This window comes from Lotus japonicus, chromosome 3, assembly GCF_012489685.1.
Source record: "Lotus japonicus ecotype B-129 chromosome 3, LjGifu_v1.2".
In the NCBI taxonomy this organism is placed as follows: Eukaryota; Viridiplantae; Streptophyta; class Magnoliopsida; order Fabales; family Fabaceae; genus Lotus; species Lotus japonicus.
Window position 1 is genome coordinate 71322773 of NC_080043.1, and position 11190 is coordinate 71333962.

Consider the following 11190-nt stretch of genomic DNA (forward strand, 5'->3'; position numbering starts at 1 on the left):
GACATACACAATGCAGGTCTTTTATCTCCCTCGTAATGTTACTAACCGTATTAATCAAATGATGCGGTCCTTTATATGGGCGGGCAACGAGGGAAGGAGGGATGGCACCTTGTTAGCTGGGAGAAAATGTTGAAATCCAAGGAACATGGTGGCTGGCGCTTCGAGACACAAACCTAGCAAACACGACATTACTTGGAAAAGCAATCTGGAGCCTTATTCATAAGCCTCATAAGCTATGGGTATAGTCATGAAACACAAATATTTAAGTTCTAACTCTGTTTTGCAGGTTCAACCTAAGAAGATCAGATTCTCCTGTGTGGAAAGGGATACTCAAAGCCCGTGACCATCTCAATTTGGGGTTCCAATTCAGATTGGGGGAGGGGTCTACATCTCTGTGGTATGAAAAATGGAGCGGAGTGGGGAGCGTGGCGAACCAGATTCCTTACGTAGATATCCACGATGTAAACTTGACACTACGGGATATAATCAGCGATGGTCGATGGAATTTAGAGAAGTTGTATACAGCCATACCAGCGGATTTGTTTCCTCAGCTGCAGCACATAGATCCCCATCTGGTTATCAATCGCCAGGACATGTGGGTGTGGGAAGCAGCGACAGTGGGTGCTACTCTGTCAAGGATGGATACACTTGGCTCGTGGATCAATTGCAGCAGGACGATCAGCAAGAGGATTGGCGTTGGCTCTGGCGCTTAAAGATCCCGGAGAAGGTGCGAATTTTCATATGGCTGGTGTTGCATAATTCAATACAAACGAATCGGTATCGCTTTAACTGTAATATGGCAGCGACCCCTAGTTGTTTTCGTTGCTCTGCATCAGATGAAGACGCAATCCACTGCCTGAGGATTGCCCTCATTCAAGAGAGATTTGGATGCGCGCTGGAGCCTTGTCTTGGCTAGGATTTCTGCAGCATGGATGTGGTCTTGGGTTAAGCGTCAAATACAGGGAAGGCATGGAACTCAGTTTGTGGCTTGTCTGTGGGGTTGCTGGAAGTGGCGGAACAATATGATTTTTGAAGAGGCTCTGTGGTCCAGCGGCGAGGCTTGGCCTCGGGTGTGCTAGGATCACGATGAAATCAAGAAGGGGATGAACGATGATGATGGAAATTGGATGCTGAGAAAGTGGCTGCCACCACCGGAAGGATCGATTAGCCTCTGTGTCGACGGAAGCTTTAATCACGCTGGCAGGTTTTATGGGTTCTGGTGGACTAGTTCGTGATCATCAAGGGCAGTGGGTCAGCGGTTTCCATAGTTATCTTGCAGGTGGCAGTGTTCTGCTATCGGAAGCAAGGGCGTTGAAACTTGGCTTGCAACTAGTGTGGGATCGCAGATTCAGGGAGGTATATTGCAGTGTGGATTGCAGCGAACTGATTCGGACGCTGGAGGATGAAGACAACCACAAATTCTTCCCCATTCTAAGCGACATCCGAGAGCTTATCAGTAGACAGTGGAAGGTATCTATTTCTGATATTAGTCGGGACTGCAATCAACCGGCGGATTGGCTAGCCAGGAGAGGGGCATTCACTTCATCCATGGCACTGTGTATCCTAGATACCCCGCCGTCGGATTTAGAGATCCTTGTCTTGAGGGATCGTTTGGCTCTTCCTTAGTTTTTTTTTTTCGTTTCGTTGTTAATTTTCCGATGTAGCAAAAAAATGAGAAGTTTTATGGTTTAATGTATTTAATACATGCAAAAACTCAAGTCTCCTTTAGATATATATATATATATATATATATATAGATAAATTTTTTTTTGTCAACTACATACTGATAAATATCAACTAATAAATTCTCACGTGGGTTCAACAATTGAAAAAAAAGTTCTTTAAGTGATTACAAATATCTAGAAATGCTAATTTTTATTTAATTTAATTAATTAAACATTTTTAAAATCATTTGTGCAGTTGAAGGTTGAATGCCAAAGAGCTTGACTTATCTTTTAATTTGTCCATTACAGCTCTTATAGCCGACGAAAATGTATATTATTCTTAAAAATGACTTATCACGTGGGTTCAGCAATTGAAAAAAAAATTCCTTAAGTGATTTCAAATATCTAAATATATTAATTTTTTTTATTTAATTAATAGATGTGACACATTTTTAAAATAATTTGTGCAGGTTAAAGGTTGAATGCCGAAGAGCTTGACTTATCTTTTTGTCCATTACAGCTCTTATAGCTGATGAAAATGTATATATATTAATATATTATTCTTAAACTTCAAGTTGGATGCAATTTATTTAAACTCGTATTATTTCCTTATAGATGACGTCCATCTATATCAAGTGAAAATCTAAGAAAAAGATGTTTTTGTTTGTATCCATCTATTATTAGTTTATAATTTAGTTGACTCTTAGAACCAGTCATATACACATGAATGGCAATTAGCTGCTGATCATGACACCCACTTTGATTTTTGTAGTTTATATAGCTATTTTTCCATGGTCCGTCAATCTATTTCGTATAGACATAGCCGATTCTACATTATCAAATTCAAAAAAAAAATCTACATTATCAAATAACTATTAATTTTTATTATTGTCTCTTATCCTATCCTATATTATATCTGAAATAAAAAATTAGCAACTTCAATAAGTGTCACCCTTTATTCTATAATACAAAAAATTAAGTTAATTTTTAAATCAATCATTTAAAACTATTTTATATCAATTTTATAGTATATTTAATATCATTTTGACTGTAAAACTCCCACTGGGAGAGTTAGCCCACTATGTGTGTGATTGAATTTTAGTTTGCAAAACAGAGTTTGAGTGAATGTGAGTTTGCAAAACATAGTTTGGATCAAAGTGAGTTGGTTGGTAACGTGATTTATGTTTGAATTCTTTTATTTCAAAATAAAGTTTGAGTTTGAAAGTATGTTGGATGAATGTAGAAGTGACAATTTGGAGAGTTGTGATGAAAGTTGGTTTGGGGCTAAAAGTGGGTTGGTGAATGTGGTTTTTAATTTGCCAAAAACATAGTGACACAAAGTTACATAAGACCCGAAAGTACTTTTGGATGCCCCAACTGAAAAACAAACACACACTATTATGTGAATGTTCATGGCTCGAACATGATTGCTTTCGAAGGAGGACATCTGTCTTACACAGAAAAAAAAAATGTGGCTGTAAGATATTACATTCAATTTTTTTTTATTTTGTAATGTAAAAAATAATCATATTCATTAAAAAAAAAGAATTTGTCTGCATACATCTTAATGGTAGAAAAATAATAATTGACTTTTATTAATTATTCTAATGTTATTAATAAATAATAAATGCAATATTAATACATTAATTATTTTTAAAAATATGGAATTTTTTATATTTAAATAAAAAAAATATCAGAAAATATAAATATGACATCATCTACCTACTAGTTATAGTATGATAGAGAAAACTTATGAAGAAAGATATAGCTTATGTTGGCATACCATTTCAGCTACCTTATAACTTATTTGACTAGCTTTTATGTTTTCGTATATACATCTGGAAGATTAAAATGGTTTTGCATATTGATTCAAAGTATAACAAATTAGAAAGAAAAAAAAATTAGAATGTAATTAGGATTAGAAAAAAAAACTTAAATATGTGATATACATATTTAAAAAAGAAAAATGAGAAAGAAAACATGAAAACATCTAATATATGTCGAAAAAATACTCTTATTTCATCCGTGCATGACGCGAGATCAATACTAATATTTATATTTAGTAGGGTGCACATGTCCGGGTCAACCCAATGAAATTATCCAATCCAATCCGATCTAATGATAAAAATGCGGGTTGGATTAAGCAAACAGGTTAATCAGATGGATTTTATTACGATCCAATCATCTTTGGATCGGATACATGGATTCCATAATAATCAATCCAACCCAACCGAAATCCAATCATATAAAAATAATATATTATTTAATATATATATTTTTAATAATTTTAACTTTTACCTAAACTACTTGTAGGGTATGTAATTTATGGAGACTTTGAGTCCTTCTACTAGAGTAATTTTTAGGAGACTTGGAGACTAATTTGTTTGCAATTACTTGTCATATTTAAAAACTTGAAGTACTTGTTTAGTTATGTGTTATTGTATAGATGTGTGTAGACTGTAGACGGTAGTTATGAACTTATGATGTAATTGCATGTCAGAGACTTGGACTACTTGATTTTTAATATTTTTCACTATTCCAGATTATTTTTATTTTTATATAGCGATCCAATCAATCCATCCAAACCAACCTGAAGATTGTCGGATTGGGTTGCTTCGGATTCGTAGGTGAAAATTCACGAAATCCAACCCAACCCAACCCAAACAATTTTGATCAATTCGAATCTTAATTAGCTTGAAAATTCATCCAACCCAACCATGTGCGACCCTAATATTTAGTGAGCGTGTATATGTATACATATTTATTTAACTTTTCTATTGGCAAGTCAAAGAAGTCAGAAAAAGAAAAAGATATTGAGTTTTGCATATGTATACATATTTGTTCAACTTGCATAATACTTCGTTCCTATATATAAGTCACAAATAACTAATTCTCTTAAATTAAGAAAAATAGTTACTAGTAATAAATTTGTAAAAAAAATGATTTACTTTCCTAGATTACCCTTATTTACTTTCCTATGATTTTCTCTCTCCAAGTTAATACTTCTAAAGTTTATCATCTCTTTCATATTAAATATGAGGGTGAACTTAGAAAAAATTATTTAATGCTTCCTAGATATTAGAAAGTGACTTATAACATTTTAGGTATGCATATTAGTGGCGACTCATATACCAATGAACATTGAAAATCACTTCTAACACCTATTTTTATGGCGGGTTTAACCGCTCAAAGTGAAAATTAGAATTTTTAAATTTTTCACTTTCTGGGTGTGGTAATTACCACAAAAGTGAGTATTTAAAGTGGTAGCTACTAGCTAATAGCTATATTGTTCTATGGTCTGTCGATCTATGTCGTGTACACATGGTAATTCTACAGTATCTAATAATCAAACTCAAGTGGTTTTAAAGTCGTCTCATATTTCTTTTTACTGATCAGGGTGTTCATGCATATACACATTTATTCAAATTTTCTATACCAAAAAAGAAAAGAAAATGATACTGATGAGGTGTGTTGCGTGCATATGTACCATATATATTTTACTTGCATAATATCATTTTTAAATGTTGCCCACCAACAAAAAAGATATATAAGATCAAAGAAGCTTTTGTTTATTTTCATCAATTAGTTTATATAATATAGTTGACTCTGAACCAATCATATCATATATACACATTAAGGGCTCATTTAGTACGCCGTATTAGGTATGATAGTATAAGCTTATACAATACATTATGAATTTATCCATTGTTTGGTGCTTACATGGTATTATATAAGCTTATACATCAATCTCATCTTATACATTAAAATGATGAATTATTTAATCCACTATTGATGATGAATAAGACATGATAAAAGTGTGATGTATAAACTACTTGAATATATTTAATCAACTGTCACCACAATTACCTTCCACCACCACCGTCGCCGCCACCACTACCACCATCACTACCGCCGCCGCCACCGCCACCACCACCACCACGCTTCACCACTGTCATGCACCACCGTTGATACAGTCATCGTTATCATTAATTACTACTACCACCTCATCGCCGTCACCACCACCCTCCACCATCGTCGCGCCATCACCACCATCATTACCACTACTGTCTCCGCCACCACCACCACGCTCTGTCACAATCGCTGATACCGTCATACCACCACTTGCGCTGGCCCCATCACCGCCGCCGCTAGCTACTACTGTCACCGTTGCCGCCATCACCACCATTGTCGCCTCCACCACCACCACGCTCCACCATTGCCACCATCGTTGATACTGTCATACCACCCACTGCCGCCGCCCCCACCCTCCACCACCACCACTCTCCACTACCACCATCGTCGCCACCACCATCACCACGCTCCACCAATGCCACCATCGTTAATACCGTCATACCACAATTGCCACCATTGTCGCTACCGCCATTACTAGCACCACCACCACCATCCACCACACCACCACAACCAACTGCCACCATTGTCGCTACCGCGATTACTAGCACCACCATCATCATCGCCGCCACCACCACAACCATCATGATCTTGCAATACTACCACTATTGCATTACTACTGTAGCCACCAAATTATGCAGTATATGACTAAACGTTGTATAGTATTAAAATTTTATCAGTTCTTATCCTATCAGGCCTAATACAATCATACTTATACTATACAACATAACAAACGGATCATAAGTGCTTATTTAGAGACCACCGAACAAATCACTTCTGACAATGTTTTTCAGTATACACGTGGACGATTCTATATCAAACGTGTTGGTGATTTTACCGGCGTCTCATATTATTAGTTTTTGTTGAGGTGTGCAAACCTACAGGGAGGATGCACATGGTAGCATAGGGGCATCCCCCCACTACATTTTCAATTTTTAGCACTAATATTCTATATTATACACTATACTATTAGAATATTGAATAATTAATTACCCCATAAAATAATAAATGCACCCACCATGTCTTTATATCACTAAAAAGTTTAAGGTTTTCTTTTTATATTTTACTTTGTCAACTTTATTCTTATAATCCACTTTTCTCTCTTTTTCATATATATACAAATATTCATTGGTTCATAATCTAGCTACTTCTTCTTAATCTTTCTATTTTGTTTTTGTTATTTATTTAATTATATGAATGACAAAAACATGATGCTCCACCCAGGACTAGCTCATCCTCTTTGTCCAAAGTCTGAAACCACCCCAAGGAAACAGGAATTCACAACTCAATTTCTAGAAGAAGATCTTCATTTGACCAAGAGTGATGTCGTAGCAACCACAATGCTATTCAGTTGCACAAGTGGTCCACATATAAATATGTGGACTGGGTAAGACCACAGGGTCCCTCGTCCAGGAGACTCAGCCTTAGGCGCGGAACATGCCTGGACCTTGGGCCGCTCTTCCCAAGGCCCAACCGGCCCATTTAGACAGGTTAAAGGCATGAAAGTCCAACCCCAAATCTATAAATAGGGGACGGTTACCAATTGTAAGGGACTCTTAACTCATTTGGCCAATAACAACATTGAAATTCAGTTATATTTTCTCTCTCTAAGCAGTTAAGAGCTCATCTCTCTAAAATCTCCGATCACATTCCACACACTCTTGGCACTATGCCTGATTCTATGTTCTTGGCGAGAACATTTGGCGCCGTCTGTGGGGATCGATAAATTTTGATTCCCGGACTACGTGGATCGTGATTTGAAGGAGAAATTCTTTGGTTTTTTGTGAGACATTTTCGTCAGTTCTTGAGTTTTTTGGTGAACGTTCTTCGGTGTCAATGGAAACACGTCGAAGACGACGGGAAGAAGATCCCGTGTGACGATGTACTTCGCCGCCGCGTCGCGTTCGGGGCCGACCGCAGCACCGGACGATTCACCGCGAGGAAGCAACTCCAGTAACTCCTCCAGCTCCGCCCCCGCCTCCTCCGTCTCCAACACCTCCGCTGCCTTCTCCATCGACATCACCAGAACAAAGAAGGTCGCCAGAGCAGTCACCTGTGGTTTCAGGAGGAGAGACGCAAGCACCTCAAGCTCCGATCTCCAGCCAAGATTGGAGACGCTTGATCAGCAGCATCGATGATATAAGGCAACATAACGACTATCTTCAGGAGCAGCTAGAGTACTATCGTCACGAGCAGCAGGACGAAGGAGAACGCGAGGCAGAGGCTGTGGCTGAATTCGAGCCATTTTCAGCAGCGGTAAGGGAAGTGGCCATTCCGGATAATATGAAGAATATAGTCCTCGAAACATACAGCGGAAAAGCATATCCTAAGGAACACCTACTGTATTTCAATACAAAGATGGTGATTAGCGCTGCTTCAGACGCAGTCAAGTGCAGAATGTTTCCAGCAACTTCTAGAGGTACAACAATGGCGTGGTTCACAACTCTTCCGCGAGGATCCATCACCAACTTCCGAGATTTTTCGTCCAAATTCCTCGTCCAATTTTCTGCAAGCAAGACTAAGCAAGTGATGATCGAGACTTATACAACGTGCGTCAGTCTGAAGGAGAGACTCTGAAGCAATACGTGAAACGATTCAGTGTTGCGTCGGTAAAGATTGAGGAGTCGGAGCCGAATGCCTGCGCCCGAGCCTTCAAGAACGATCTACAACCCGACAAGCTAAATAGCAAACTGAGTCGTAAGCCAGCCAAATCGATGGCGGAGGTGCGCGCGCGGGCGAACACGTACATCCTTGATGAAGAAGACGACGCTTTCAAGCGAAGAAGACGAAGGTGGAAAAGGATGGTTATCAAAGGGACTCGTCGCCAGAGGATAAAGCCAGCAAAGACAAGGTTGAAGGGAGTAAAAGGCGAGACAGCAAAGTCCGGACAGCGGAAAAGACAACGAAAGATCCCTTGTATCCGAGGAAGGACAATTTCGAGCGTCGTCGGCCCTGGCGCCAGGCTGACTCTCGCCGGCGTGGAGAGTCAGGAAAGAGTCTAAGCGCTCATCTAACGGAGCTGCTCCGTGAGGTTAAGGCAACCCATGCCGTTGAAGAGGGCGAAAGGGAAGCGGGACCCACCGCGACCAAAATCAGATAAGACTAAGTGTGGTGTGAGTACCACCGGTCCACAGCGGACATGATACAGGGGATTGTTTCACTTTAAAGAATGAGATCGAGAGGCTCATCAGAGCAGGGCAAGCGAAGCTGAATGACCGCAATGAACGTTGGGACGGCGAACGCAGCAGGGAAACAGTATAAATACTCCGCAGCAGGAGATCGCCGACGTGAGGATCGTCCGCCGCACGCCGAGTGCAGAAAAAGAAGGAAAGCACTGACTACCAAGAAAATTAATGCAGAGCAAACATAATAAAGATCTCGAGCCGCCAGTGGCACAATTAATACAATTGCATGGTGGTTTCGGCGGAGGTGGGAGATACAGCTTCAAGGGGCAGAAAAAAGACATGTCAGGAGTAACCTCGTGCAACATACCAAGTTCCTTTTGGCTTCCCAAAATTCGGATATAGTGATCTCATCAGTGGATTTTGAGGGAGTCCAAAATGCACAAAGAGTATCGGTGGTCATTATGGTTCGAATCAACAGCTTTAAATGTTCGTCGAGTACTCCTAGATCAAGGTAGCTCCGCCGATATCATTTACGGGGACGCGTTTGATAAGCTGGATTAACCGATAAGGATTTAATGCCCTATACGGGAACACTAGTGGGATTCTCAGGTGAGCAAGTGTGGGTGCGGGGTTATATAGATTTAGACACCATTTTCGGGATAGAGGACAACGCCAAGTCCTTCGCGTAGGTACTTAGTGATACAAGTTGTAGCCTCATACAACGTTATCATTGGGAGGAATACCTTAAACCGTTTGTGCGCCGTCATTTCAACAGCCCATCTGCAGTAAAGTACCCACTGCTCTGTGGAAAGGTGGGAAAAATTGTGGTTGACCAAAGAAGGGCGAGAGAATGCTACAATAATTGTCTCAGCATGTACGGGAAGAAAGGAACAGGCGAGGGACATCGGTTGTAATGAGATCGAGATCTAAGAGAAAAGTCAGAAACGAGCAAGATAGGTCAAGGAATGAGACGCAGGAGATGGAACACAGGAGGGTGAAAAGACAAAGGAATAGTCAGGGCAACTTAGGAAGAAGTCGAGAAGACGAAGTGGATGGATCGTTCACAGACATAACAGCGGAGGAACGCTGGGCAGGCATAGTGGATGACTTGGAAAGGTACAAGTTCAGTAGAGGTGTGTTGGCCGATTGAGCCTAGGCTCACCCTTAAGCAAGAGAGACGATTGGAAAAGCTGGTAGAGGGCAATTTTGACCTCTTCAGCTGGAGTCCGAAGGGACGCTGCACTTTGGAACCTTCCGCAGTTCAGGACACCAGCCCTTTTAGCAAGGGACCAGGCGACTGGAAGGGGAAAGCGGCGATAGGCCGAAGTCTGGACTTGAGTATCCCAGCGGGGAAGTTTATGGACAAGGGTTGAGCAAGGGCATGACCGCTTTCGGAAGAAGAAAGGCTCGGCACACTGCGGTAAGAGCAAAGGGAAATCTGTGGCAAAGGAAATGGCCTCCAGAAGCAAAAAGGTCAAGGGTAACAAGCAAAAGAAAGAGTGAGAGGCGAACGGGCATTCTGCGAGTGAATGGATAGCAAGTACCTCGGGAACGAAAGAAGAGGTGCTGGGCACCATACTTTGAGGAAAGAGCTAGGCAAGTAGGGGCGCGGCAAAGAGGATGGCGACTAGGATTAACCACAAAATAGGACTAAAAAATAAAGATGCACTCTTTTTCTCCAACATGGGAGTTTTTTAACGAGGCATCCCTCGATGTAAAATTCCAAACAAGTCAAATACAAAAGGATATTCGTCAGAAATACTCCTGGCTCAAATCACTCAACTCTGTTCGCCCGGTGGGAAAAATTCCCCGAAGGTGGCAATCCCAACACGACCTTGATGTCTGGGGATTGCTCCGGGAAAGTCCGGCGCGAACCGACGCTACTCAGATAGCAAAATTCGATCATCATATCACGTTCGCCTGGTGAGAAAAATTCTTCGAAGGTGGCAATCCCAACACGAACTTGATGTCTGGGGATTGCTCCGGGGAAGTCCAGTGTGAAACGTGATTTCTCGTTGGCGATGTGTGCGGGAAAGCGACTTATCCCCAAAATGGGGCAAGTCCCTTGTCCCCTTAGTCTCCCCGAAATCTGGGAATAAGAGACCTCCCCGAAATATGTGGCGAGAATATAAACTAGGCGTAAGTCTGGGTAAACCCATATGGCCATTGGGCCCCCAGCAGTGTAAGCCCTTGGCGGGAAAAAACTGTCGAGCCGCACCTGCTCTTACGGGAAATATTGATGCGAGGAAAAGCCTCGGTTCAAAAGCTGAGCAAAAGTCCTAGTTTCTTTGGCACACCTTCAAAATCGCTACACGAATTAGAAAAAGGAAAAGCTAAGCCTAAAAGGCGAACGGAGAACACGAAGCGATGGAATTTAAGGCAGAGCCTAAAACGACGATGAAAAACTCGAGAATAAAACCATGCACGAAACAAGTTAAAGGAATACAAAGATACAATTCAATTACCAAGAAAGAAAAGTACATACAATTAGT